This window comes from Phaethon aethereus (genome assembly GCF_964289735.1).
Source record: "Phaethon aethereus genome assembly, chromosome: 1".
Classification (NCBI taxonomy): domain Eukaryota; kingdom Metazoa; phylum Chordata; class Aves; order Phaethontiformes; family Phaethontidae; genus Phaethon; species Phaethon aethereus.
Window position 1 is genome coordinate 14,895,910 of NC_138575.1, and position 27,013 is coordinate 14,922,922.

Below are 27,013 nucleotides of genomic sequence, written 5' to 3' on the forward strand. Positions count from 1 at the left end.
TATTGTTCCCTTCTTTCTTTCTGTCCTATTAAACCGTGTTTATCTCAACCCACGAGGTTTTTCCTAATTCTCTCCCCCGTCCCACTGCGGGAGGGGGAGTGAGCGAGCGGCTGCGTGGTGCTTAGTTGCCAGCTGGGGCTAAACCACGACAATTGCGGAGCGCAGAAATCTGCCGGCAGCGAGTGAGGTCTGACAGCAGCCTCCAGGTCCGACATGATTCCTTGCATTCGTGCCTATATGTACCTGCTCCCACAAATGAAGTCAGAGCAATGATTCCACCGTCCTCATATCCACTGGTGTGGAAACTGGGCTCATAGCGTTCTCCAGGTAATTCTTGTTTAAGAGCCCACACTTTTTTACTGAGATAACCAATAAAGTTAACACATTGTGAGGTCAAATGACCAATAAATGGTTATTTTTTTCTTTCTTATCAACTTCTATGGGAGCAAATAAAATACTTTCCTGCTGGCCAGATCTTGACAAGCTGTCTTTGATTTTCTTAGGGAAGAATGTGGAGTTTGGAGTCCCGAAATGGGCATCTTTCTGATGATGTTGTACCTGATTTTGCTATCTAGGAACAGGCTACAAAAGGAAACAGGGTGGTATTAGGTCTGTCAGGACCACAAACCAGTACTCCACAAATGAGGAAGAACGGCGTGGTTGGGAAAATATATTTGATTTCTAAAGCTTCTTCAGCAAATACCAAAAATAAAGTGAGAAAATGAACACCAGCCTATTACCGTAACGCAGTGTAGCACCACACCTGGCTTTCAGCCATGCCAGTTAATGGTTTTGGGGGAAGGGGCTTTCACAGACAGGCACTAGCGTGGCTGGCATGGGCGGGCGCAGACTTTTCCCTTTCTCCGCAGCATCGTGCCGAGCGGGCAGACCCCCTGCTGCCGCGGGCCCGCTCGGGGCTACCCCCGAGGCCACGAGGGAGCGGTTTGCAAGCGGAGGCACGTGGCGGGCCGTTCCCTGTGGCGTTTGTCAGTGCACAGGTGAGCTGTGCTACGTTACGGCTGGCAGAGCAAATACTGCCGTGGGTACCTGCAGCGGACGATACGTGTGAGAAATCCTGGCAAAATTCGTCGCCTCTTGTTGCTGCTGCCGCTGTCCCCTCAGCCGGTGCAGGCCGGCACTTCGCAGGCACAGCTCAGGCTGTCAGCGAGGGCGGCTCAGAGGGACCCCAGCCGGGGCGTCTTTCCGCCATGACACGGAGGACGCCACGCAGAGCAGTGAGGGGGTGCAGGGCTCTGCACAGGAGGGGGTGTTCATCTGGGCAGACCTCCTCATCCTCAGCCTGCTTTGTCTGTGGGTTCTGTGGAGCCTGTGCTCCGGGGGTGCCGGCAGGAAAGGAGGAGGTGCCCAGCTTGACTTCAAGGCATGATAAAACCAATTGCAGCCAGGATTCTGCTCCTTTTTTCCTCATTTGTAAGCGACAGTTGTGTATACCTGTCATTGACTCTAATTAGATCCTTCTTTGTCTCCTTTTTCCTTTGCTGCTTTTCCCTTTATTCTCTCTCTCCTTGGACGTACCTTCCAGGATGCCCAGGGAGCAAATGTACTGGCCTGGTTTGTCAGCTCCACTCAGTGTTTGTTTAATCAGTGATCAGCTTGGCTTGAAAAGGTTTAGTTTTCCTGCTCAGGCTCTGTCTAGACCTTTCTTTATTTTTATTGATGAATTTCTGTCTGATCTGAGTTTTATACCTGCTTTTGATACAGGATGAGGGGAGTCAGCATTTGTATTTTTAAATATTTGGAGGTGTTTGGCCGGAGGGTAAAATCCTGTTAGTTTTTCTGAGCTGGTGAAGTTCAGGTGGATGGACTGCACAAGGGTGAGGAGCGGGATTTCACTGTGAGCTTGCATATTGTGTCAAAACTAACAAGAGTCTATCAGAGGAATCAGTCGTGTGTTCCAGAAAATACCATTTAAAATTCAGGGGCACCCTTGCCCAAATCATGTCCTGTGGTCAGCCATCAAAGTGAATTACAGATACCTCCCAGCAGGATCACAATCCTTTGGTGTACTTTTGTTGACTTTAGAGCTTTTATCATATAGAGAGATTTTTTTCCCCTTTTGAAAGTCTCCAGCTTTGTCTAATGGCTAGGCTCAGAAAATCATGAACTCGCTATTTGAGCTGCAGCATCACCCTGTAGAGATGTCTGGCAAAGCAAATGAAACCAGGGCGGTTTTGGTTTTGGGGAAAAGCAGTGGGGCAGTGGGTCTCTCCCACTCTCCGGAGCTGCCCCCCTCTGCCCCGGGGTCCCTGCGTCCCCCACACCTCCCGGCTCGCCTGGGTGGGTCAGGCAATGGCAGCCACTTCCCACAGCATCTGTCTACGTTTGGTTTGATTTACGACAGCAAGGAGCCCAGCGTGAGTCGTCCTGGTAGGATTAAGAAGAACTGGGTCTGTCATTTGGAAAACTATTGTCAATCCATCGTGCGGAGAAGGCGCTTCTGTAGCAGCCCTTGTATTTCCAGCAAACAAAAACCTTTGTGCTCCAGTGGTGATTACCAGACTTCAGCTCCTCAGCAATCAAAGGGCGTGGAAAAAAAGTTTGCTTTACTTTGTTAAGAAACTCTCTTCACTTTGTGGTTGCCATTACAAATCAGAGGCTGCATGTGCTGTCCGTGGGCTGCACTGGGGAAGGTGGTGTGTGGGAGGAGAAAGGGATGGAGAGTTTGGCTTCATGACCACAGCCCTCAGACATCTTCAGGCAAGCTGGTGGCACTGCACACCAGCTTCACGATGGATCCTCAAACAAGGAGCAGTGCACCTCAGCGTGGCATTTTGTGTTGCTGAGAGTGTGGCATGTGGGACTGGTTCCTCCTTTTGCCACTGCTCATGGTATCAATCATAACTGCACCTATGTGTCAAAGTAATGAAGGACTAAAGTCTGCTTTATTAACATTGCTTTATAGGATACGGGCATAGATGTTGCAGTTCTGGAAAACACTGCATAGGCGGTTAGTATTTTTTCCTAACCTCTGGTTCACCTTTCTCCTTTTTAGCGTTTAAGTCTTGCTGCCAATAGATCTAATTGAATAGAAACCTGTGATGGAAATTAAACATTGAAAGTGCATGCTGGTCACAGCAAAATAACCATTATCCTTAGTGGGAGTTGTGTGTGCATATTGAGTGAGGGATTCGCCGCTTTGCTTTTAATTCCATGTCATTTAGAATTACTGAATGAATAGGAGTGTGTGTATCTGGGCTTGTTTTCATCCCCCTAATGTACAAAAGATCAAATCCTAATTAAGGAGGAATAATTATCAGGCCATCCTCTTGAAGTTCTCCTTTCTGTCTTCCACTGATATGATTCTGAATATGTAGAGATGGAGTCAAAGATTAGCAGTGGTTTATGGCCAAATTCTCATTTTTAATCTTGCAGCAGAGCTGTCTCGTTCTCTGGTGAGCTCATAAAACAGTAAATATGATGGCTCCATAATTAGCCTGGTTTGTAAACAGGTCCCATTATTTAGCTCATAGTGCAAAATGCTCTTCAGCAGCGTTCATCAAATAAACACTATTTGGGCATATCTTTTGAAAAACGTGGATTATTTATCTAATGGACTGAGCTTTCTTGTCAGACCACAGCATGGAGCTAAATTGCTAGCTTCAAACCTTCAAACCACCGCCGGTGGTGAGGGAAAACAAGGTGCCTGAGGGACAGCAGGTCATCGGAGGGTGCGCCTACAAGCACCACGTCGTCGTTAGGACACCTTGTTTGCGCAGTGCAATGCTCCTGTCTGTGCCGGAGCTTATCAGTCATGCCTGTCTGTACTGCGGTCCTTCCATGCTTCAGTCCTCTTGCTTCTTGTCAGGATACACCAATCCCAGCCTGAAGTAAAGCCAAGAGGCGTGGGTGCCTCTCACTCCTCCAGACACCTACTCTCCTGTCTGGGATCGTGGAAGCAACCACGGCATCTCATTCTGCCCTCGTTCACGACCACGCGATGGCTCTGACGTCAGCTGCCTGTACCACAGCGAGTGCTGGAAGTAACGATGATTTACAGCAACTGCTCTGTCTTGCAGCTTTAGGAAGATCATGCCATAACAGGAACTACAATGCATGAAGCTTCTCTTGTCTTGTAGTCAGCGTACTGGAAGAGTACAAATTGTTCTGAAAAATAGCTTTAAAAAGTTGGATCTGCACTGACAATCATATATGCCAGTTTTAACAAATGTTTGTGAGTGAGCTGGAAAGGATTTGGAAGATGTGTGGGTGCCCTCGAATGCAGTCAGGATGACCAGACTGACTTTTTCCAGCCTGGAGTATGGCAGTGACATTTCTTTTACAAGAGGCAAATCCTTTATTGTTTTAAGAGAAAGGACTGGGTCAGTCTACCTGGAGGAGGAGATACGTTAGGCCCATGGGATTTCTCTGAGAACCCTCCAAGAGAGGCAGAGGGGGAGAAAGCTGACATTGCTCCTTAAAATGTTGTAGGTGGCAGTTCATGGGAGAGAGGGTTCAGTTTGCGAGGTGCAGGATTATGAAAGGAAGTTTGCTTTTGTACTTTGTGAAATGAGCATATTTAAAATGGAAAGAAAAGCTTGAAATGCTACAGACCATGAAATGAAAATTTCAAATGGTATTTCAGGACAGAATTACGTGTTGGATGCTGTGCAGTCTGGGTATCGTGCTGCAGTCCTGGGTCCCACAGCTGGACACCTGCTGGGTGTGGTGACACACTCCTGGGCTTCTCCAGCTAGCAAAGATGTTTTGGCTTGTGCCGCTGATTTAGTGACCAAGCCAAAGACACCTATGAGCATATCACGATGAAAGCAGGGGACCATTACAATGCCTTTGATTTGTCATTATTTAGGAAACACTCAGAAGACTGGAAATGTGGCGATGGTGAGCACAGAAAAGCAGGGTCTGGAGTCAGCAGGTTAATGTGGGGCTGGCTGGTGTGTTGGCTCACGTGGAGAGGTGAGCAGCATGGAGCCCGGAAGGATTTCAGTCCTCATTCCTGCTGAAAGTTGTCTCTAGCTGTGGGTACATCATGTTTTTGTGTTCAGTAGCCAGACAGGGCAAAGAGAGCATCTTACACCCATGCACTTCAGCTGCCTTTAACCGATCTTCTGTTGAAATAAGACCAACTTAACAAGATCTTAATAAAAAAAGACTGTTGTCTGAAGGTTGTTCTCTTCTTGTGGGATCCCTTCAGCCTCAGTTATCTTGTGCATCATAATTAAAAGAGCCCTCTGGAAAAATTAGAAAGAGGTGGGAGCAAGATCTCTACTGCAGCACATCGAAGGCAAAAGCAATTCCTCCCAGTGCGAGTCATGCAAAGGCCCACACTTTATGTCATAGAGCAGGGTACGTATTTCCCACTGCCTTAAAAATTATTGCTAAAAGCTCATTTCCATAATATCCAAGTGCCTCAACAATCCTTATTCATCCCCAGTTAGTGAAGAACAGAGCAAAGTAGGTTCTGTGTAGACATAGTCAGAAAGACATAGTAGACTAGAAGACTACTGTAGACCAAACGTAGACTGCTGAAGTACTTAAGCACATCATTTTCTTTAGCCTAAGAGATCTCGCTAAGTTCATATGGGATGATCAGGCCATATCAGGGAGTTGAGTCCAGGTGCACTGAGTCCTCAGTTACCTCTTGGATTACCATGCTGCCAAAGCAGGGCAGTTTAGAAATGCAAAGATAAATGGATGACTTTCTTATCCCAGTTTGATACAGTGAATTTAGAAAAGGTGAGGTTTGGGTGCAACCTTTGATTTCATAATGTTGTGACCAGCATATTTAAGTACTTCTGATCCATGCTGGTAACACAAGAATGGTATTTCAGAGATGCAGAACAGCAGGCAAAGTTTCTTATTTTCAAGCCATGTTTTATTCTTAAAGCAAGGACAAATAGTCCATCAAAATTCCTGCCCTGCATCATCTGAGCAGAGAAACTGGAATGAATGATGTGCCAATGATGAATAGGTCTATTACCTTGTAAATTGTACTGTATATACCTCTCATAACAACACAAGATGCTGATGCATTTTTTTATCTGATGATTTAATGCCTATTATGTTATTTTAGTTCTCATTCTGGAGGCAATATGGACAGGAAGACATGTATCTCATATACATTGAAGTTAACGTTGAAAAGTTTGTTTCATATAAACATGTGAAAAAGAACCATACTTTACATTAGTAATAATAATAATAATAATAATAATAACAACAACGGTCTATAAGTTACACTTTTCTGGTACCAAGTTTGGAAATTTTCACATAAAGCTGCCTGTCTCTGTCACTGTAGGATATTGCCTAATTATAGACAGTGAAGAATTTTCAGGGTTATGAAGCTAGGATAAAAGTTGATAAAATAAGCTAAAGTTTTGCCATCTGTATGATTTTTGGATACCTTCTGTTCTGGGGTACAATTGTTGCAAATAATTCTAGAAAGGAATGCTAAATAATCCTTTCTATAGATAAATTAGTTTTATTTTGATCTACTTAGGTCACCTGGGTGTGAGGTGGAACCAGCTGATTTGCTGCTTTTGGTGTAGGGAAGAAATGACTACATTGGGTAGAATGTCTAAATTTGATGAATTTCATCAGAAAAGTGGGGTTTCTGGTCCTTCAGAAAAAAACCTGCAAAAAACCTTCTTCGTATGGAATCATAATCACAGAATTTTTTTAGGTCCAAGTAGCATCTGCAAGAGGTCACATGGGAAAAGTCCCACTGGACATCAGGGCTTTCTGCTTGAGCTCTCAGTGGAGCTCAGGCACCAAAAGATGCTCTGAAGGGCCCTCCAGCCCCCGCAGTTGCTGGCAGTCATCTCATGCAGCTTCTTCCATATCTGTATCACCTTCTGTCTTAGAAGTAGTTAGTTTAGTGGCCTCACTGCTCAGTTCATATGTTGATTAGAAGTGCCCTTCTTACTTTTGGTATAAATATGTTAGCAATACACCTATTCCTGTTTTTTTTTCTTAGTGTCGTCTAGCTTTACCAGCTCTTTTTCCTCCCTGATAATAACTATGCAAATTCTTACCCCACTGCTGTATTTATACTGAGTAACCATAATCTACTCTTTACTGCCCCTTGCTATCCAAACAAACAGTGTTCTTTTAGTCTCTTCTGGTAAGTCAAACACTTAATCTTCCATAGCATCATAAATGCCCCATCTCTGTTCTTGTTCCACTTTGAGATCATCTTTCTTAAACATGTAAGCACGCTGTATTTTCATACAGAAGATTGTGGGGGAGGTCTCAACCATTTATTTGTGCAAGGCTGTTAATGCTTCCCCGCCTCTGTGGAAATACTTTTGATATGTTCTAGGATCTTTTTTTGTCATTTCTGCCTCATGTTGGTGGTTTGCAGTGATTCTGTGATCAGCCAGTGCTTCTGGATATCTGTTTCTGTTTAGACGTCAAGGTGTCTATCCTCTACCATTTCCAGATGATGAACTCTCTGCTTATACCAGAAATGCTCATTATTGGTCCCTAGCTGTATGGCCTTGCACTTTGCACAATTGATTTTCATCTGTTTCTATTCGTTCAGACCTCAAGGTCAGCTGGTTATTACTGTGTGCAAGCCCAGTTCTCTTCTGAATTGACAGAACTCCTCCTAACTAGGTATCATCAGCAAATTATTACCGCCCTCTTGCTTTTGCTTACAGTCTTTAATGAGATTGATCCCCAGAATGAATCTTTGAGGAAATCCCCTGGTAACCCAGCAGTTTGCTCTCAGGTTTCACTGCGAAGGCACAACTGGCATCTGCTAGAACTCCATCTGCATCTATTCGGACGTTGCTGTCTGGTTTGTGGTCGTGTCTGATGACAACTGGCTGCCCCTCCTCAGCTCCCCTCTCCGCTGTGTTGGCAGTCTGCAAAGCGATTTGGGAGGAGGTGATGGGATGCTCCATCCCAACCCATCCACCCCCAGCCGGGGTTTGCAGGCACCTCCTTCCCCCTTCTGTTTTCCCTTGCAGACAACTTCTAATTCACTGTAAATATCAAGATTGACTTCTTAAAGTCAACGCATTTTGCCATAAATAGAGTGCATTTCATGACAAGTACGTAATTAACTTTTTCCTAATTAGTCATTGGCTGCTTGCCAAATTAATTCAGCCACAATATGTATTATTATTTAGGATGATACCAAGCGAATTACTAGTGTGTCAACTAATTGAAAACGTTCAAATGCCAGAAATTCAGCAGCCTGCAGTTTCCATTCAGAGGCAAGTTCGAGCAGTGCTGCAGTAAATTAAAACCAATAGTTTTTTCGTTAGTTTTCCTGTGAGCACCATTTATTACCTATGATGCCATCCTCCGAAGTTACGATCTAAGTCTGTAAGTGGGTAAAGCTTAATCCTGCAGGAACTGATTTCGATGAAGTTATCTTAAGGGTGAGTTTTGCCTTCTGCTTATAAACATAGAGTACTTTCAGCATGACATGGTAAGCCACTTGCTTTTGTGCAATAATGAATGTTATTTCCAGGTCGTGAATGATTGACTTTTAGTTAATAAAAAATACAAATTAAATTGGTACATCTTAATTTCATTATTTGAAAATAATAGTTTGATTAGGCTTGGAACAAGCGCCATTCCGTGCTTTGCTGGGAAATACAGGGCTTCCCTTTGCCTGGTTCACTGCCATAACTAACTCCGGCCCCGGTGCTCCTGGCTCACGCTGCTGTTCCAGCAAGGAAGCGACAACACGGATGAGGCATCCGGCTGCATCGTCTTACGTTTAGTGACCGGTGACTTTCAGCTGCTGGAGAGATCCCACCCTGCTGTGTTTTCCAGGCACTCTGCTCAGCCGCAAGACTGGCGCCCGGCGTGCTGCGGCGTCCCGCTCCCGCAGGTCTCGGTGCCGCTCGGGCAGGGCGGTGTCACCCTGGCTTGTTCCTCGCTCTGCCCCTGGAGACAGGGGCTGCTGGCAGGATGCTGCCCCCCCAGCCTGCTTTCGGTGCGGTACAGGCTACAGATCTCTTTTAATGTTTGGACCTTTCCGTGGGGCTTGCAGCGATCACTGTCCTTTAGCTTTCCCATCTCCCTGGAGCATTTAAAAAAGGTAATAATGAAAGAGGATTAATGTAGGTAATGCATCGTTGGTGTTGATGGGGCAGTTATGATGATCTTTTTTTTACTTTTGCACATGTTAAATTAGAGGACAACAGGGAAGAAATGCTGCGCACCAGTTGCGGACCTGTATTTTCTTCCATTTCCATCCTTCACACTCCAGCAGCCTGGGGTGTGTTGATGTGGCCACACATCAGTGGCACAGTAGCAGCCAGCACGCGAGACACCTTTTCTTCTCTCTCAGCTTCTGATCCGCCACTCCACGTGTGTGGCGGCACCCAGGGTGCCTGGGCTCTCTTCGCGTGGGCTTGCTCCACGCAGGCGGAGCGCGCATCGCTGCCGGGCTGGAGGGGAGAAGGGCGCTCTGGGCTGAACGACAAATACGTGTCCTCCTGTCTCTGGAGGGTGGATGATGGGACTGGAGGAGGGCAAGGCGTTAGACAGCTGTTCCAGCCAGCAGACAGCAAGGAATGAAGTTCATAGACACAATGTGTATTATTTGCCAGTAATCATCATTTGAGTGAACGCTAGCAAATCGACCAGAGAGCTCATGTCATTTTCTTAGAAGCTTTGCTGTGTAATTAAGAAGGTAGTAATGGCAGGAGGTAGCAGACATGCTCTGGAAGACCGTAGAACATGGGCAAAATCCAGTTTGAAGAGAGGAGTCCGGATAGAGGTATGCTGAGTTTAATGTCACCTACAAACCCACACCCTTAATTGCCAATTAAAGTAACAGGGTAGTCAAATCTGAGCAAAGTCTGGCACCACAAGGTGCCTAGAGGAATGAGAAATTGTTTAGAAATGGTAGCCCCAGCCTCATCGCTGACACGGGGGCTGCACCCCTGCAGTGCAGGAGATACCCCTGCAGGTGTCAGCTGGCTTGGAGGAGCAGAACTGGCATGCACTGAGTTTTTCCTTGACGGGGAGGTGTTTTCATGTGACATACTGTCTGATTTTATGTTTTAGCTGTAATACCACATAGACTTTTTTTTTTTTCATTGAGTTAATCTAAATCTGAATAAACAGACTAAACCACTGAGAGCATTATTTGGCTGCAGTAATCTCTGCGTACAGCAGCCGCCCGTCAGAGTTGCAGTGTTGAACTTGGAGGCTTTGTACTGTTCTGTAAGTAGATCTGTTGCAAAGATGAATCCTTTAAAATCTCATCAGTTTAGATGAAGCAAGAGCATCCCAAAGGGCTTGATTCTGGTCCCTGCTGCCTCAGTGTGGTTTCATACTTGCTCACCGTCCTGGTGTCTCTGGGGTCTGTTTTTCACCCCAGAGTGACCCCATTGGTTTCCACTAGCACAAACGAGACCCGTGTCTACGCCTGAGGCGAGTGCCCATGCGTGTGAGTGGAGCCTGTGCTGCCGGAGGACGCTCTCCCCTCACCTTGCACGTCTGTGCATGGCGGGTTGTGCGCCTCTGGGAGGACAGGAGGTCTGGCTGATAGGGTTGGCAAAAGTAGGTGACACTGGATTTTCTACTGAAGATGGCTTTCTGCAAAGCGGAGGTGAGATGAACTGCATCCTCAAAGCGTATTTCTCTCTACTGACTGTGTGGAGCACTGGAGTGATTTACTTGAGTATGGAGTTAGGTGCGGTGAAAATATCCCTGTTTGGTATCAGCGTTGTGGATACGATTGATAGAAATATAATTTCTGCCTTACGTCTCACTTTTCAATAAATTAAAAACTTTTCAGGACAAGGTCCATCTCTTAGGGCCCCATGTACAGCACCTTGCACGGTAGGTCCCTGAGCTTATCTGAGGTCTTAAAAGGTCACTGTACTGTATCTTCAGCTATTTTATCACTTCTCTATGAAGACTAGTATGATCATAATACGATCAGTAGAAGTGATACATTACACATTTGCATTCTGTTAATGAACATGTCAGTCTTTAGTTATGAAGAAGTTGGGTTTAAAATGTTTAACAAATGCTTTTTAAGCTAATGTACTGCAGTAGTCCCTTTTAAGTTAGCCACCGTACTATACATTAAATGTCAAAGTGCTCTGGACTGAACAAAACAATATGTCAGCATTATGCAGCAGCTGAATGCTTGATGCATTTGAGATGCCCAGAAAAGGAAGAGAAATGCTACATCGCTGGGAATTCTTCCTGACTTTCAATCAAATAGCTGATCTAAAATGCCAAACACAAACTGCATTTCATTTAGAAATGCTGCTAGGTAGTCCTTGATTGAACACTTTGAACCTGATCAGAATTTAATTTGTTTTTGTATTACAAAGGACACTTGTATTAGCACCTCTAGGAGATCAATAACAGATTTTAATGCATACTAATAAAAAAGGTCCCAATTCCAAATACAGCTTTAAGTTTCACAAGAGCAAGATAGTTCTTGCTAATCAAATATCTTTGTTGAACAAGAAGCAGTGAAATGGAGTATTGTTTTCAGATAAACGTCTCAGAATTATCCTAACAAATGCCACAAAAGGAAACCACGTTAATCTATTTTTCACAGTTGTGAGTACAATTAAATGGTGCAGTTTAGGGGAAAAAGCTTCCCCATGGGGGAATTCTGACTTCTTCCTGACAGTTAACATTGCTGCTCACTGCATGCTGCAGTAAAAAGTTTCCCTTTATGACAATAAAAACTGTCATCATCTGTAGAATTAAGAAAATATGGAAAAAATTATGTCCATACATGATTGCTCATACTAGCAAGTAGAATATTGACTGGCAGAATGATTTTGCTCAAAGGATTTGCCATGGTTGTATGAACTCCATATTCAGCTAATTGATAATGAAGACAACCCGTCGTCTCTCTCTTCCGTTGTACCCCAGACAATGCTTCCTTGGTAGACCGGAGCCCTAGGAGTGCTGCTGCAATAACAACTGTATGTCGATTTAGTAATAATATGTTAATTCAAAATTCTATATAGAAAGGATGCAATTTGATTTTTTAGGATTTATTCTTATTTTCTCCATTGCTCTGTTAATTACCTTACTGGATTTGGTGAGCAAAAACTCGGCGCGTCTCCCAGATTTCAGCAGCCGATGCAAAACTTGAGAAATTGATCTCGGTGGTTTTGTGTAGCACTGCAGGCGATTCACTGTGTGGGAGGTGGAGGAAGATTTTATTGATCCTGTAATGTCATTTCCCATATGTCCATCCCCCCACTGAACTGACCATTTCTTCTCTGCTGCAATCATCCATGTCTTGCAGAGCCACCCTCCTCTCTGGTGTAGCACCAGCCTCTCAAAGAAAGATGCTCATGACCCCCCTTCACTTTACTCACCCATATCTATTCCTTGGGGTTTGTATTCTGATTCCATGTTGTGGCTAGTTGAGGTTTTGGGGTTTTTTGTGTGTGCATACAATCATACTCATTCAAAGTAGCTAAGATTATTTTTGCTGGGCCCACAGGAAGAATTACATCTGTATAGTTTATCATAAAAAATATCAGACGGATGAGTTTGTATCTGTTCACCAAAGCAAACAAAATATCCTGAATTCCCAGGATTATATTCATAATATGACAAGAAGGAAGCAGACTGTGTGGATATGAATCAGTATTTATACACTGGAGCCCCTGCTTCTAATGTTTAGGCTTTTTCTTTCCAGGGAAAGCTATAGTGATTTTCAATTAATAAGGCAAAATTATTTCTGCAGTTCTATAATTGAGCCTTACAGCACAGTCCTGTTTCCATAGGCTGGGGCCGTGGCATGTGGAGCGCTAGTATCTTAGTTCCACCAGGGAACTGAGGAGGAACAGCCTGGAGTTGTTGGGAGATGTCCTCCAGAGCCTCCGTCCCACCATGTGGAGGTTGCTGCTGTGAATGAGGAGACGGGATATGGCATAACTCGGGTTTAAAATGCCCAACCTTTTCTCTTCAGAAGTAACAAAGTGCCCTACCTGATGTTGAACCTAGAAAGCAAGTGTCCTGCATCAGTGTTGTCCTAACAAGGTCCTTCTGTGAGCGCTCTCCTTCCCTAACTAGACAACACCCTTTCGCTCTTGAGCTGGCACTGGAAGAAGGGGTGCTTAGCACCGTTCTCAGAAAGAAGTTAGCTGCTCAGCTCTTGGCTAGGTTTTGCACGGCATCACGGTCGGCTGGACTGCCCTGGGAGTCACGGCCCTGCCATGACCACCAGAAATGGTCTTTGCAGCTGATGGCACCAAAATGAGCATACAAGGTCCTCCAGGCAGAGAAGCTGCTTACACCTGAAAGAGACAAAAAAATGGTCCCTGGAGAAGATGTTCTTCAGGTCTACTTTGGTCTCGCTCCCCTCCGCCCTTCTGCGCCTGATCTGCCAGGGTGAAGTTACAGTTCCGAAGGCTGAGCATGGCTCTTGCTCCCAGGCTGGCTTGGCAAGCTTGTCTCTGGCTGGCAGCACGCTGGAGGACCCACCAAGCCCATCCCCGGTCAGGGGACAGCTGCTCCGGGGACGAGGTGGGCTGCAGGCTGGGACTGCCACATCCAAGCAGTAAAACACATTGGGAAGTGTCTGTGGTTTGGTTGGCTTGTAGATTCATGAACATTTATATCATAAAATGTCGCACGTAGGATGAGCAGATGTAGAAATGGATGGATCTCTCTAACCACAGCCATTGGCAGTGCTCCACTACAGCTGCCCCTGAAGTTTCCACTTATCTCAAAAAGTTCGCTCGCCAAAGTGTGTAGGGCATTTGCTACTCTGGGATTTGTTCTCCACACAGGTACTTTTTGTTACGCTACCTCAACAAAACAAAACAAGGACAGTAAACATATTAAACATGTGAAGCTTGCATATGCAATGGGACAGTCAGGATTTTGCTTGTGATTAGAGGCTGCACAAATGATTACAGATCTGATAAGGCAGTGTCACTGATGGAGTGATATGTTACTTATGGCCTTTGATTTCATAATTGTGGATTTCTCAACGTATGTCAACAGTATTTCATATTATTTTCCTGCTGATTTGTTGTTGTTCAGGAATGCAGTCTCTTTTGTATTCATAGTTCATGTGAATGAGGATTTCCCACTTAAACTTTTTTCCACTTACTGTTATTTGCTGTACTGGAAACTCTATTATTTGAGAAAAATAGATTTTGGTTATTGTTCATTTTGTAATAGCAAGGTTACTAATGCAAAAAAAAAATCTAGATACAGTCCGGAAGTTTTTATTGGCATTTTATTTCCCGATGACTTAAATCTAGAAAGGTTATAGCAAGTTTAAACTACATTAGCATTTGTATTGAGCACTAACTATTCCCAAATGACTTTAGAATTACAGTTTACTGCCGTGAATACTTAATCTTGCTTAGTAGCTTTTAAATTAGTAGAATAAGTGCTGCTAAAAATAAAAAGAAAACTAATTCAAGTTATGTACATGGTGGAGGTTGCAAAACTATACTTTATGATTAAATCTGCCATAGTATTTAAAGTTGATTTAAGACTCAAAGGACATAGTTATTTTTTGTGGAGAACTATATATGGAACATAAATAATTCTAAATACAGTTCAGCCAAATATAAATCAGTAAGAGGGGAAAGAGGGGGGCCCTAAATTATATCTCATTGCTTTTTGCTGCCTTCTATATTTATGAAAAGAAGGACCAAATTCTTAGCTTTTATTATTTCAGGCATATGCGTTGTCTGAGTACCCAGATACCAGGGTTGTCTGTCTCCATCTGCAGCTTGGGAGCCTGAATTCATGGAAGGCAATGCATGATTTCCCCAAGAGAGCACAGCAGCACTTGTTCGAGGAGCATGTTTCACTCTGCTAGCAGTGTATCCTCAGGACGACTGTTAGCAATTTGCTGCATCCAAGCTACAGAACAGGTTGCTTGAAATCCTACCAGCTTGTTAAACTTGAAATCTTGCTAGGTGAAAAAGGAACCCACATTAGATGTAAAGCCAAGAATTTAGTGTACTTAATGTCTTAAGAGCCCTATGAAAGAGGAGTTATTACTCTAGTTACAATGATCGCAATGAACACAAGTTTAAATTATTAAAATTATATATGCACAAAACTTTCTAATACCCATCCATTTCTCTGGTGTTATGCTCATCCTTCCATTGCTCTTCTGGGTCCCGCTGTCAATAGCTTCAGTCTTAGGGTACAGAGCATCCTCAGCATCCTGAGTTGCATGATGTTGATTATTTCCTCCTAAGATCCTCTTGGGATCATTTTTGTCTTTACTAACATGTACAGCAGTTGACATTTCTTCATTGGCTTGCAAGTCCATGTTAGATCAAAATTTACTGTCTCTCTGTCCTGTCATCCTGTCATCTAACATGGTGGATATTTGGTCTTTGTTCTTCTTGTTACTTCTAAAATTGGTTTTACTCAGCTCCCAGGTTGCAGTCCTTTGATGACCAGTAATGCTCCACTGGTGAACTGCTTATAGCCCTGGGGCCACTGTTGCCATTGCTGTTAACGAATTTGAGATCATTTTAGAGGAAATTTTAAAGAAAGTTCTTACTTTTAAGTGAGTTTTACTGAGGGTCTGCTGAGAAAACTGATGGGGCTGCTTTGTTAGGCTAAGAGGAAGAAGTCCTAAAACCTGGAACATTTTGAGACTTTAATTGCAAGTAATTCTTCTTGCAATGCTTATCAGTTGAATTGTAAATATTATATAATGTGAAATACTGCTCTAATCATAGCAGTGATTATTATGCAAAGTCTTTTTCCAAGGTAGATCTTGAAATGCCCTAAGGACACAGCAGGGAAGTGTTGGGGAATTCAGGATGTGTTCTCACACTTTTATTCTATTTTATTCCCTCACATTTCATACCACCCCATGCCAATCATTTGTTAATGAAGAACAGGGACTTGCCCCACCCCATGCCAATCATTTGTTAATGAAGAACAGGGACTTGCCCTCTTGTCATTTGTTCTTGAATTTGTACCTTACCTCTGAAATATACACTGGAGGAAGAACTCACCATTCAGATGTTGCTCTGCTTTCAATCTACCTTTGTAGATTAGGTACAAAAAGAAGGTGACCCTGAAATGCAATGACCTTCTTGGTGCTGCAATCTCAAATCAGCAAACATAGAAGAAAATAATTAGGAACTCTTTTTCAATGTCATAAAGCTGTAATATTCAGTTTGCATTTTTTTCCAGTGAAAACATTGAAAATTGTGATACAACGATGCTTATGTAGAAAAAGCAATAGTAAGAAGGTGCAGGATAACACCACCATTGGCTTCTATGGCTAGGCTAGCATCTAGGTTTCACACAAATTGGATTATTCCACAGCATTGTCACTCCAAGTAGACTATTACCCTATACAAGAAGTGGAAGCCTCCATCATGCAGTGAAACCTAGCACTGGTCACTGCAAGCGAGGCTGTTGACTCGGGACAACACAGGTTCTGCTTCCAGTTGCCTTCTGGTACCCAGGAGGACCCTGGTCTTTCCCCTCCACTTGCTGTTGTGTGCATTTAATTTTGATCACTGGAGCAATTCCCAATTTTACATTTATTCTGAATTCTTCCATGCCAAATGACTGTACGTTTGTACCATAAGAAGGCAGTTTATTCACTTGCCCAGTGATGCCACTGGCATAGCAATGGAGTTGGTTCTCCAGCCAGTTATTTAGAGGAGTGGATAGCTAGATACGTAGGGAGCGGACTGTCAACCATTAACTCAATGTATTTCCTAGGGCGCATGGTTGGTCAAAGTTCAAAGTGTGCGACTTTTTTAATACTGGGGATTTTTTAAAAGCTTATCTCTGCTTGGTGGATTGTTTTTCTCTTTTGTTTAGTTGCTCAGTTGTTGAAACAATAGTATTCCGTCGCAAGGTCTTTCTTCAAATCACAGCCTGTCATGGCTTTGGGTTAGTGATGTCTTTGCCTGGAAGCGATAAAGTAAATGTTCACCTAAGCAAGCCGTGTTTTATGGGTGAGAGTTTGAGAGTATTGTAGGTGCCCAGTCTGTCTGGAGGTCCAGAGGTGAGGTGATCAGACTCACATTTCTCACCTCCCAGGAAAGCTTCCCACCTCCTTCACTGGGGTTACGGTGATATAAAGCCTTAGCCCTTGTGGAAAGGTGAGAACTTAGGTCTCTTCCTGGGCAAACGGAGAGACAGATTTCGTTTTGCTTGCGCTCTCTGCTCCAGTTAGTCTCCAGTTACCCTCTGCCAAGTACCAGCATTTCCCCTGGGGCAGAGCACCTCCTGCCTGCTGAGGACTTGATTGCCGTCACCTACACAGGTCTTCTAAATCCTCCATGGCCTGGACTAGTGCTGTCAGTCCATGACATTTCAGGATGGGGAAGAGGTCAAGGACGTCCTTGACTCCACCAACATCAGCCACATTCATGGGGAGGTGTCTGGAACACCTCTGCTGTACAGGGATCTCTCCAGGCAGGATGGGTCAGGGGCATCCAGAGAAGATGTTTACACCCATCTCCTCCAAGGGCTTGCATGTGAGGGTCTGGCTGAGGGTCTACTCCAATCTACAACAATCTACTCCAAAATCTACTCCAACATTTAAAGCCTAAATAAGTAAGTTCATCAACAAGACCATGGACACGTCCCTCTTCCTTTCTTATCATGGAAAATAAGTCTTTCAGATTCCTCAACTCATACTTTGTATTTTTTAGTAGGTAAGGATTGTCCTTTTGTTTTTAACGTGGACATTTATTTTTGCACCTTTTCTTTTAGCCATGCGTGCAGGGATGCTGTGGGATGGTAACTATAGTAACTGCAGAACATGGAAGATGTAATTTCACCCCCAAAATGCATATTACTGTGTTTGTTGGGAGTGAATCGTCTTATTCCCTGAACAATAAGAGGAAGGGAAAAGAACTTATTTATTTCACAGTGATTAAAGGAGAAAGTCAGATAGTTGCATACAGTGGGAGAAGTATGCATTAGGTGCTGTTCTGGTATGTCCAAGAAGCCAGTGTAGACATACAAGACCAAACAGAAATCTAAGTGTTATTTCCATACAATATTTAATAACAATAAAATAATCTAGTCTGAGGCTTTCTTATCCACGCTGGGCATTTTGGTATCTTTGTGAACATTGTCAGGTGATCTCAGGCATCTGGTGCAGGGGACTTCACTGATACGGTGCCAAAGCTATGGTTCTGCATTTGCAGGTTGACTGGCCCCTTACTCCAGAGGAAGTGCACCAAATAAATACAGCAATAATGCAGTGTGGGGCTCAGCCCCTCGCCTTCGATGTCCAGCTTTGAATGTTCACCTATAGCTGGGGAGCAGGGGTCTTCCAGGGATTGCCCCCAGGCGGTGGAGCTCAGCATCTCAGGAAATCATCCTGAGCACTGAGGCCCCAGCCAACGGGAAGGTGAAGTTGGAGAGTTGGAGCTGGAGTTTGTTTCATGGGCTTTAAAACTGCTTGGGAGGACATAAGAGTATGAATTAATACTGGAAAAGCCAAGAAGTGATTCTGCTGAGATGACATCTCCAGCCTGATAGAAGTGGCCTGTTGTGTGACAGGTCAGATATGATGTTCTACGCACGACCAAAACCTCTTTACTTACTTGTCAGAGGTCCCCATTTGACCCGGGGTGTTCTATGATATTGCTGCAGAATGCTTGCTGCAAAAAATCTAGTGCTTTTCTCCCACGGCCTTTCTCCATGTGAACAGTCCTGTTTCCCCGGTACGGGCCCTATGGCTGCAGTGTTTTCCATTTCCAGCTGCACAACAGACTTGGGTGTTTTAGGGACCAAAGCAAAATCATGACAGTATGTAGTAATGTGAGTTATCATCTGTCTTCCCCTTGATAGCACTTAGGCAGATAGATAGCTGCATTTATTGTTGAATAAAATCACTTATTATAAAAGCACTTCAGTACTAAATAGTTCTAGGGGGTTATTTTTATGTGCATTTGAAAAAATAATGCCTTGATGAATCACACACCAATAAATAGTTTATTTTCCTCAAAATAGCTTTATTCAGGGGACTGCTAAGCACAACCCTGAGGAACTTAAAAAATTACTACACTGCTTAGGGTAATGAGATTATATTTATAATACCAAATTTATAATAACTTTAAAAAAAATTACCCTTTGCTTTTGAACTTATTTTTACTTTCCTTTCCTCTCACAGGGAAACAAACTTTAAAATGAGAGAAGCTGAGTTTTACAGAATTAATGAGAATCCACGAGTCAGATATTAATGAAAAACAATAATGGTGAGAACTGTTGACTTAATAAGAAAAGAAGAATGAGGCAGCTTAGTACTTCTTAGCTGGTCTAATGCTGAAATTGGATTTACCTATTTATCTTTTTAGGAACCTCCTTCCATTATGACTTTCCACAGACTTGATTTTAGTATTTTCATCATGTGGAAAGACTTGTTTCTCTCCAGTATGCCCAAAAAAGCTTACTTGGCAACAAACAAGAATTTTTGCAACAACGGAGAAGAAGAACAAGCAAAGCAACAAATGTGTAACAACAGGCACCTTTTATGTCCACACTTTTTTGCACTTCCACATGGATAAGCAAGGGCACCTACAACTCCCCAGTGAATGTTTCAGGGTTTCACATGCTGCATTTCTTCCCTACTTTGATCTCTGCTACACATTACTCATGGAAATATTGGTATTTCCCCAGGTTTTGCCCATGGGCCTGAAAACAATGAGCTAATTCTTTGTTACCCAGCAGAGAAAGTGGGAGGATACTGCAACAGCTGCTGCAAATTCAATAATAATAAAAACAACAACGAAGACAACACAACAACAGTAAAAGGAATGGTTATTCACTTCATTAGACAACTACAATGAAGCTGCTAAAATGAGTTTTTTGTCTTAAAGAAAAAAGAATCTCTTAGAAGACTTCCAATGTACTGTAGAGAGTGAAAAATGCAAGAAAAATATTTAAGAAATATAGCAATAGTTGATGAATAAATTGATTACAAGAAAAAAAAACTTTAAAGATCCATGAATAAATGCACTTCACTGAATCACTCACCATCACAATTAACAAACCATGTCTGTGTGAAAAATGTATTGTCAATTATATGGTTTTTTAAGGGAAATCAGTGAAGGAGGCTGGCTCTTGTGCAAAAAGGAAAGAGGATTAATTGGTATTTTTAACTGAATTGAAGAATATACTTTGTTCTCTGGAAGAATTTTAATTCTTACCTCAAGCTTCAGAGCTGTTCCTTTTCAAAAGGTTGTGAAAATATTTTTTCCAGCATTCAAAGGATGTCTTTCCATGTCCCTTCCTCCCAGCAAAAAAATTACAAAAACATCTAAAGTTCAGATGTTTAGAAAAATATTGCCCTGAAGTCTGAAACCAAATACAAGAAGTTTCCTGCTGAAAACATTTGTTCTCCCTGCAAGATAGAGGCAGTGACAGGCGTCTTGTAAAGGGAAGGTGCCCCAGCCTGTCTGCAACATAGCTTGGAAGAAAACACTGATAACTCCAGCTGCAGTAGCTGTGGAGAGGGTGGCTTGTCGGTTAAAGCAGTTCCTTTCTAGAGAAGTAACATCATAGGCATCCACCATAGATGAGCAGGAGCATGGCAAGGTGCATGTCAGATCTACTGCTGGGTTATTTGCTCCTCTTTTTCCAAGCCTGGCAGTGAACAAGCAGGACCAACCTGAGTTTTGACATCTCTGAGAAAGCTACGAAATAATCTGCTGATCCATCTGGTAGAGGCATTAGTTTCAGTGGTGCTTGTCTCTTCCTAGATGGCATTGACCCAACGTGACCAAAACAGGAGCTGGCAGCTGGTTTGTGTTTGCATTGATTACCTTGGTTGCCTACCATACACATCTGTTGAGAATGAGCTGAAGCATGGATGAGCAAACATGTTCTTAACATGTAATTTCTCATAGTAATTAGAAATATCCCAAAAGTTTCTTGATTTTTTGAGTTCTCCAAGCTTGCCTTCTCTGCTGGTTTAAGACTTTATATTCAAATTGGTTTGATTTTCAGTGTATAATTTGTGCTGACATGGTTTGACTTGGTTTTGACATTGTATTATTGTCTTCCCAGCCTTGCAGTGCTGACTGTATGAGTGTCTGATGATACTCAGTGGCATGCAAATAAATAGGCAATTACAGCTGGTTACAAACATCCATTGTATTTCACAATGTGTGGGCTCCATAGTTGATTTCCAAACCTAAACATGTATAAGTGGTTTCAATAAGCTGTTTTCTGAAAATACCCATTACTGTCAATCCAGGCTACCCTATGGAAAATATTCTTTTTTAACGTCTTTATTCTGTAGTTAGTGCTTGATTGGCCTGAAGATCTAAGAGTCCTGCTTACCTGCTGAGATGCTGCATTGCTCCTTCAGCATTGTGCTGTCATTTAACCACAGTTCTAGCTCCCATGCCAGCAGATGGAAAGCTCAAACAACTTTCCATGTTATGTTTCATTTACATTTAAAAGCTTACAATACTTTGGTGTGTTGCAACCCATTTATACTGGGAGAATGATCCCAGGTATCCTTCCTCGTATGTCTCAAGTGGTTATTAGATGATAAAAGGAATGGAGATTTTTCAGAGCTTAAATATCCAGTCCAACATGCCAACAGGCTTTTGTGTTTTATTACCACTCTGAAGATGTGATTCATGCCATGGTATTCTCCATGCTGAATATCAGATGGCCTGGATCAGTTACACATCTATTTCTCTGCCTCTGTGCAAAGTATTGCCTTCAGGATTAATGAATACTCTCCGGAGGGGCGAACCTAGCCCAAACCTTAGTTTGTCTGTCCCTGGAGGAAACTTTCTACATGCTGGCTTTAGTTCCTCCAAGAATCTTCAGTTTGTTTGGGGGTCTCTTATACAATGTAAAAAAAGGAAGCCATGATGACAGAGCTGAGAGAACTGGGAAGTTCTCTCAAGCCCGAGTGACCACTAACACCAGTGGACTTCCTCTACTCACTTCAAGTAGTTTTCACATGCACAACTACTATCTTCCATACTACCAGGACATTGTGTGGATTTGAACAGAATCACTTTATTTCAGGGTTGCTTTTGGTTCTCTGTCAGATTGTCTCCAGTTTATAAAGTTTTAGGCAGCTAGAAACAGGAGACTTCCTTCAGTGCTTTCCACTCCCTCTCAGCATGGCCGGGTGCTCAGTTACGGGTGCCATCCAGGAACTGGTCCCCAGCAGCAGCAGCTAGATCAGTCTGAAGGGCACCTCCATCCAAAGAGGAGCACCTTTGCAGTCTTGGTACAAGTTGGATTTAAGGAAGGGAACTGTTGAAACAGTGGGGTAGTGTTAAAATGAAGGATAGTCATGTGCAAGTGCAGTGTGGTCTTACACACAGACATTTGTGTTTCTTTCCTGTTGACCTAAGTTGCAAACAGGAGAGGTAGGATTCACTTCTGCTAGCTTTTTGTTTGGTCTTCACTGCAGGTAGAGCAGTCACGTCCTGGGATAAGAAACAACATGACATAATGGTGCTGTTTTCCAGTAGATCCCAGGACTTTTTCCCTGGCAAAAAGTGTAGAGGAGAATCTGACTCTTCTCCATGGGTGGTCAAGTTGTTTTAGAGAGCACTGCCAGAAAGTTATAGTGTTGGGTGATAAGATTCAGGAAGCAAACTGTATGAAATTTCTGTGCTATCCACCACAGCTACACGGTATAGCCCATCTTTGCACTGGTTTTATTCCTGGATTTAGCAGCACTCAGACAAATCTACGAACAAAACTTAATGGATTAAATTATCTATTCCACATTAAAAAGTTGTGCATGCTCAGAGAGCTAGAAATAGAGCAGTTAAAAAGACAATCAACTGAAATGTGGAGACAAATGATTAAAGAGCTTTACAAACACTCAAGTTTCATTTTTCTGGAACACATCATGAGAAAGCTTATCTTACAGGTCCTCTGGCCTGCAAATCCTGCCGCATGCCCTGTTCTCCCTCTCCTCTTCTCTATTACGAGTATCTTTTTCATCTGCTCTAAGTAGGATCTTGGCCCATAAAGCTCAGCTTATTGACTATTTTCCTCCCTAGCTATCCACCCTACGCTGTCTGCTCGAGTGCAGGAGTTGATCAGCAAATCTGGTGGTCTGCTGGTCAGTTCAAAGCAAATGAGACAGCTGACTGAGACACATAGCACTGATTAACTATCAATTGTCTATCACTCAGTAAGCTGAGGAGGGGACTGTATGAAGATGGGACAAAGAGATTTAACATGAAGACAAAATTCACCTTGAGGAAGCAATGAAAGAAAACTGAAGAAGATTGAAGTTGGCCAGTTAGAGAGAAAGCACGCAGCTCAGAGAAAAACAGTCACAAGGGAAAATAAAACCTTGCATGGGCAAGTGAAAGAATGATGAAAAATGCAATTGAAGTTTTGAATCCAAAGATGACAGTGGGAGGAAAAAAAAAACCAGAACCACTGCCAAGTAGTCAAAAACACAAAGGAAAGATAGAGGAGAGAAACAGAAAAAAGCAATTCCGGTTGCACAGAAGAAAACTGTAGCCTGGTTGAAAGCCTAAGCTACACCTAATTAATGTCCTAAGTTGCTTCACATGTAAAATAAACAGATGGGAACCAGGGAGACATATCCTTACCTGGGGATTTGCATCAGTTCAAGTAAACTTGAACAGGAGGACAGACTTTGGCCCCTGGAGGGTAGACTTCAGCCTGTTCAGGTCACTGGTTGAGAGAGTCCTTTGGGAGACAGTCCTGAAGGGCAAAAGGGTCCAGGAAGGCTGGACAGTCTTCAAGAAGGAAATCTTAAGGGTGCAGGAGCAGGTGGTCCCCATGTGCTGTAAGATGATCTAGTGGGTAAGACAACCGGCCTGGCTGAACAGGGAGCTTTTGCTGGGACTCAGGAAAAAAAAGGAGAGTTTTTGACCTTTGGAAGAAGGGGAAGGCAACTCAAGAAGAGTACAAGGATCTTATTAGGTCATGCAGAGACAAAATTAGAAAGGCAAAAGCCCAGCGAGAACTCAATCTGGCCACAGTCATAAGGGACAACAAAAAATGTTTTTACAAATATATTAACAACAAAAAGACAGCCAAGGAGAATCTCCATCCCTTATTGGATGTGGGGGGAACATTGTCACCAAGGATGAGGAAAATGCTGAGGTACTTAATCACAGAATCACAGAATGGTTGGCGTTGGAAGGGACCTCTGAAGATCATCTGGTCCAACCCCCCTGCCAAGGCAGGGTCACCTAGGGCAGGTTGCACAGGAACGCATGCAGTCAGGTTTTGAAGGTCTCCAGAGAAGGAGACTCCACAACCTCTCTGGGCAGCCTGTTCCAGTGCTCCGTCACCCTCATAGTAAAGAAGTTTTCCCTTATGTTGAGGTGGAACTTCCTGTGCTGCAGTTTGTGCCCATTGCCCCTCATCCTATCACTGGGCACTACTGAAAAGAGACTGGCTCCATCCTCCTGACAGCCACCCTTCAGATATTTATAAACCTTGATAAACCTCTCAGCCTTCTCTTCTCCAGACTAAACAGCCCCAGGTCTCAGCCTTTCCTCATACGAGAGGTGTTCCAGTCCCTTAATCATCCTCGTAGCCCTCCGTTGGACTCGCTCCAAAAGTTCCCTGTCTCTTGAACTGGGGAGCCCAGAACTGGACACAATACTCCGGATGAGGCCTCATCAGCGCAGAGTAGAGGGGGAGGATAACCTCTCTCGACCTGCTGGTCACACTCTTCTTAATGCACCCCAGGATACCATTGGCCCCCTTGGCCACCAGGGCACATTTGCTGTCCCATGGATAATTGTCTACCAGGACTCCAAGGTCCTTCTCCATGGAGCTGCTCTCCAGCAGGTCAACCCCTAACCTGTACTGGTGCATGGGGTTGTTCCTCCGCAGGTGCAGAACTCTACACTTGTCCTTGTTACATTTCATGAGGTTCCCCTCCACCCAACTCTCCAGTCTGTCCAGATCCTGTTGAATGGCAGCACAGCCTCCTGGTGTATCAGCCACTCCTCACAGTTTTGTATCATCAGCAAGTTTGCTGAGGGTACATTCCAACCCTTCATCTGGGTCATTGATGATGTTGAACAAAACTGGACCCACTACTGATCTGTGGGGAACACCACTAGCTACAGACCTCCAGCTGGACTCTGCGCTGCTGACCACAACCCTTTGAGCTCTGTTGCTTAGCCAGTTCTTGATCTATCTCACAGTCCACTCATCCAACCCATACTTCCTGAGCTTCACTATGAGGATGTTATGGGAGACAGTGTCAAAAGCCTTACTGAAGTCAAGGTAAACCACATCAACTGGTCTCCCTTCATCGACCCAGCTAGTCACTCCATCACAGAAGGCTATCAGATTGGTGATGCACGATCTCCCCTTGGTGAATCCATGCTGACTACTCCTGATAACTTTCTTTTCATCCATGTGCCTAGAGATGGCCTCCAGAAGGAGCTGTTTCATCGCCTTCCCAGGGATGGAGGTGAGGCTGACCGGTCTATAATTTCCTGGGTCTTCCCTCTTGTCCTTTTTGAAGACTGTGGTGACATTGGCTTTCCTCCAGTCCTCAGGCACATCTCCCGTTCTCCATGATTTTTCAAAAATGATGGAGAGAGGTGTTGCAACAACATCAGCCAGCTCCCTCAGCACTTGCAGGTGCATCCCATCAGGGCCCATGGATTTGTGAGTGTTCAGTTCAGCCAAATGATCTCTAAGCCAAACCTCGACGACTAGTGGAGTCTTCCTCCCTCCAGGCTTTTTCGCTTACCTCCAGGGTCTGGGATTCCTGAGGAGTAGTCTTAGCAGTAAGGACTGAAGTGAAAAAGGCATTCAGTAACTCTGCCTTCTCTGCCTCCTCTCTGCCTTCGTTGCCTCAGTCTTTAATAGCCAGACTAGGTATTCTCAGGATATTCAGCCCCCTGATCTGGAAGACAGTGACGGATAGCACAATAAACACCCCATAATCCAAGAGGAAGCCATTAATGACCTGTTACGCCACCTGGACACCCACAAGTCTATGGGACCTGATGGGATCCACCCAAGAGTACTGAGGGAGCTGGTGGGGGAGCTTGCCAAGCCACTCGCCATCATTTATCAGCAGTCCTGGTTAAAAGGGGAGGTCCCAGAAGACTGGAGGCTTGCCAGTGTGACACCCATCTACAAGAAAGGCCGGAAGGAGGATCCTGGGAACTACAGGCCTGTCAGCCTGACCTCCATAGCTTGGAAGATTATGGAGAGCTTCATCCTAGAGGGCGCTCACAGGGCATGTGCAGGACAACGAAGGGATCAGGCACAGCCAGCACGGCTTCATGAAAGGCAGGTCCTGCTTGACCAACCTGATCTCCTTCTATGACTAGGTGACCCACCTAGTGGATGAGGGAAAGGCTGTGGATGTTGTCTACCTGGACTTTAGTAAAGCCTTTGACACCATCTCCCACAGCATTCTCCTGGAGAAACAGGCTGCTCAAGGCTTGGATGGGTGTAGTCTTCTTTGTGTAAAAAACTGGCTGGACGGCTGAGCCCGAATTAGTTATTGAGTTAGAATTAGAACTGAGTTAAGTCCAGTTGATGGTTGGTCACAAGCGGTGTTCCCCAGGGCTCAGTTTTGGCACCGGTCTTGTTCAATATCTTTATTGGTGGTCTGGATGAGGAGATCAAGTGCTCCCTCAGTAAGTTTGCAGATGACACCAAGTTGGGTGGGAGTGTTGATCTGCTGGAAGGTAGGAGGGCTCTGCAGAGGGATCTGGACAGGCTGGATTGATGGGCCGAGGTCAACTGTGTGAGTTTCAACAAAGCCAAGTGCAGGGTCCTGCACTTGGGTCACAACAACCCCATGCAACGCTACAGGCTAGGGGAGGAGTGGCTGAAGAGCTGCCCGGTGGCGAAGGACCTGGAGGTGATGGCTGACAGCCGGCTGAATATGAGCCGGCAGTGTGCCCAGGTGGCCAAGAAGGCCAACAGCGTCCTGGCCTGTATCAGGAATAGTGTGGCCAGCAGGAGTAGGGAAGTGATTGTGCCCCTGTACTCGGCACTGGTGAGGCCGCACCTTGAATCCTGTGTTCAGTTTTGGGCCCCTCACTACAAGAAGGATGTTGAGGTGCTGAAGTGCATCCAAAGAAGGGCAACAAAGCCAGTGAAGGGT

General features: G+C 44.1%; 1 protein-coding gene across 1 annotated transcript in view; it reads left to right on the forward strand.

Annotated features, from left to right (window-relative positions):
• LHFPL3 (LHFPL tetraspan subfamily member 3) overlaps positions 1-27,013 on the forward strand; it is a gene marked incomplete at both ends in the record, with an annotated part of 194,199 nt that overhangs the window by 56,784 nt on the left and 110,402 nt on the right. The gene's annotated exons all lie outside the window — the stretch shown is intronic.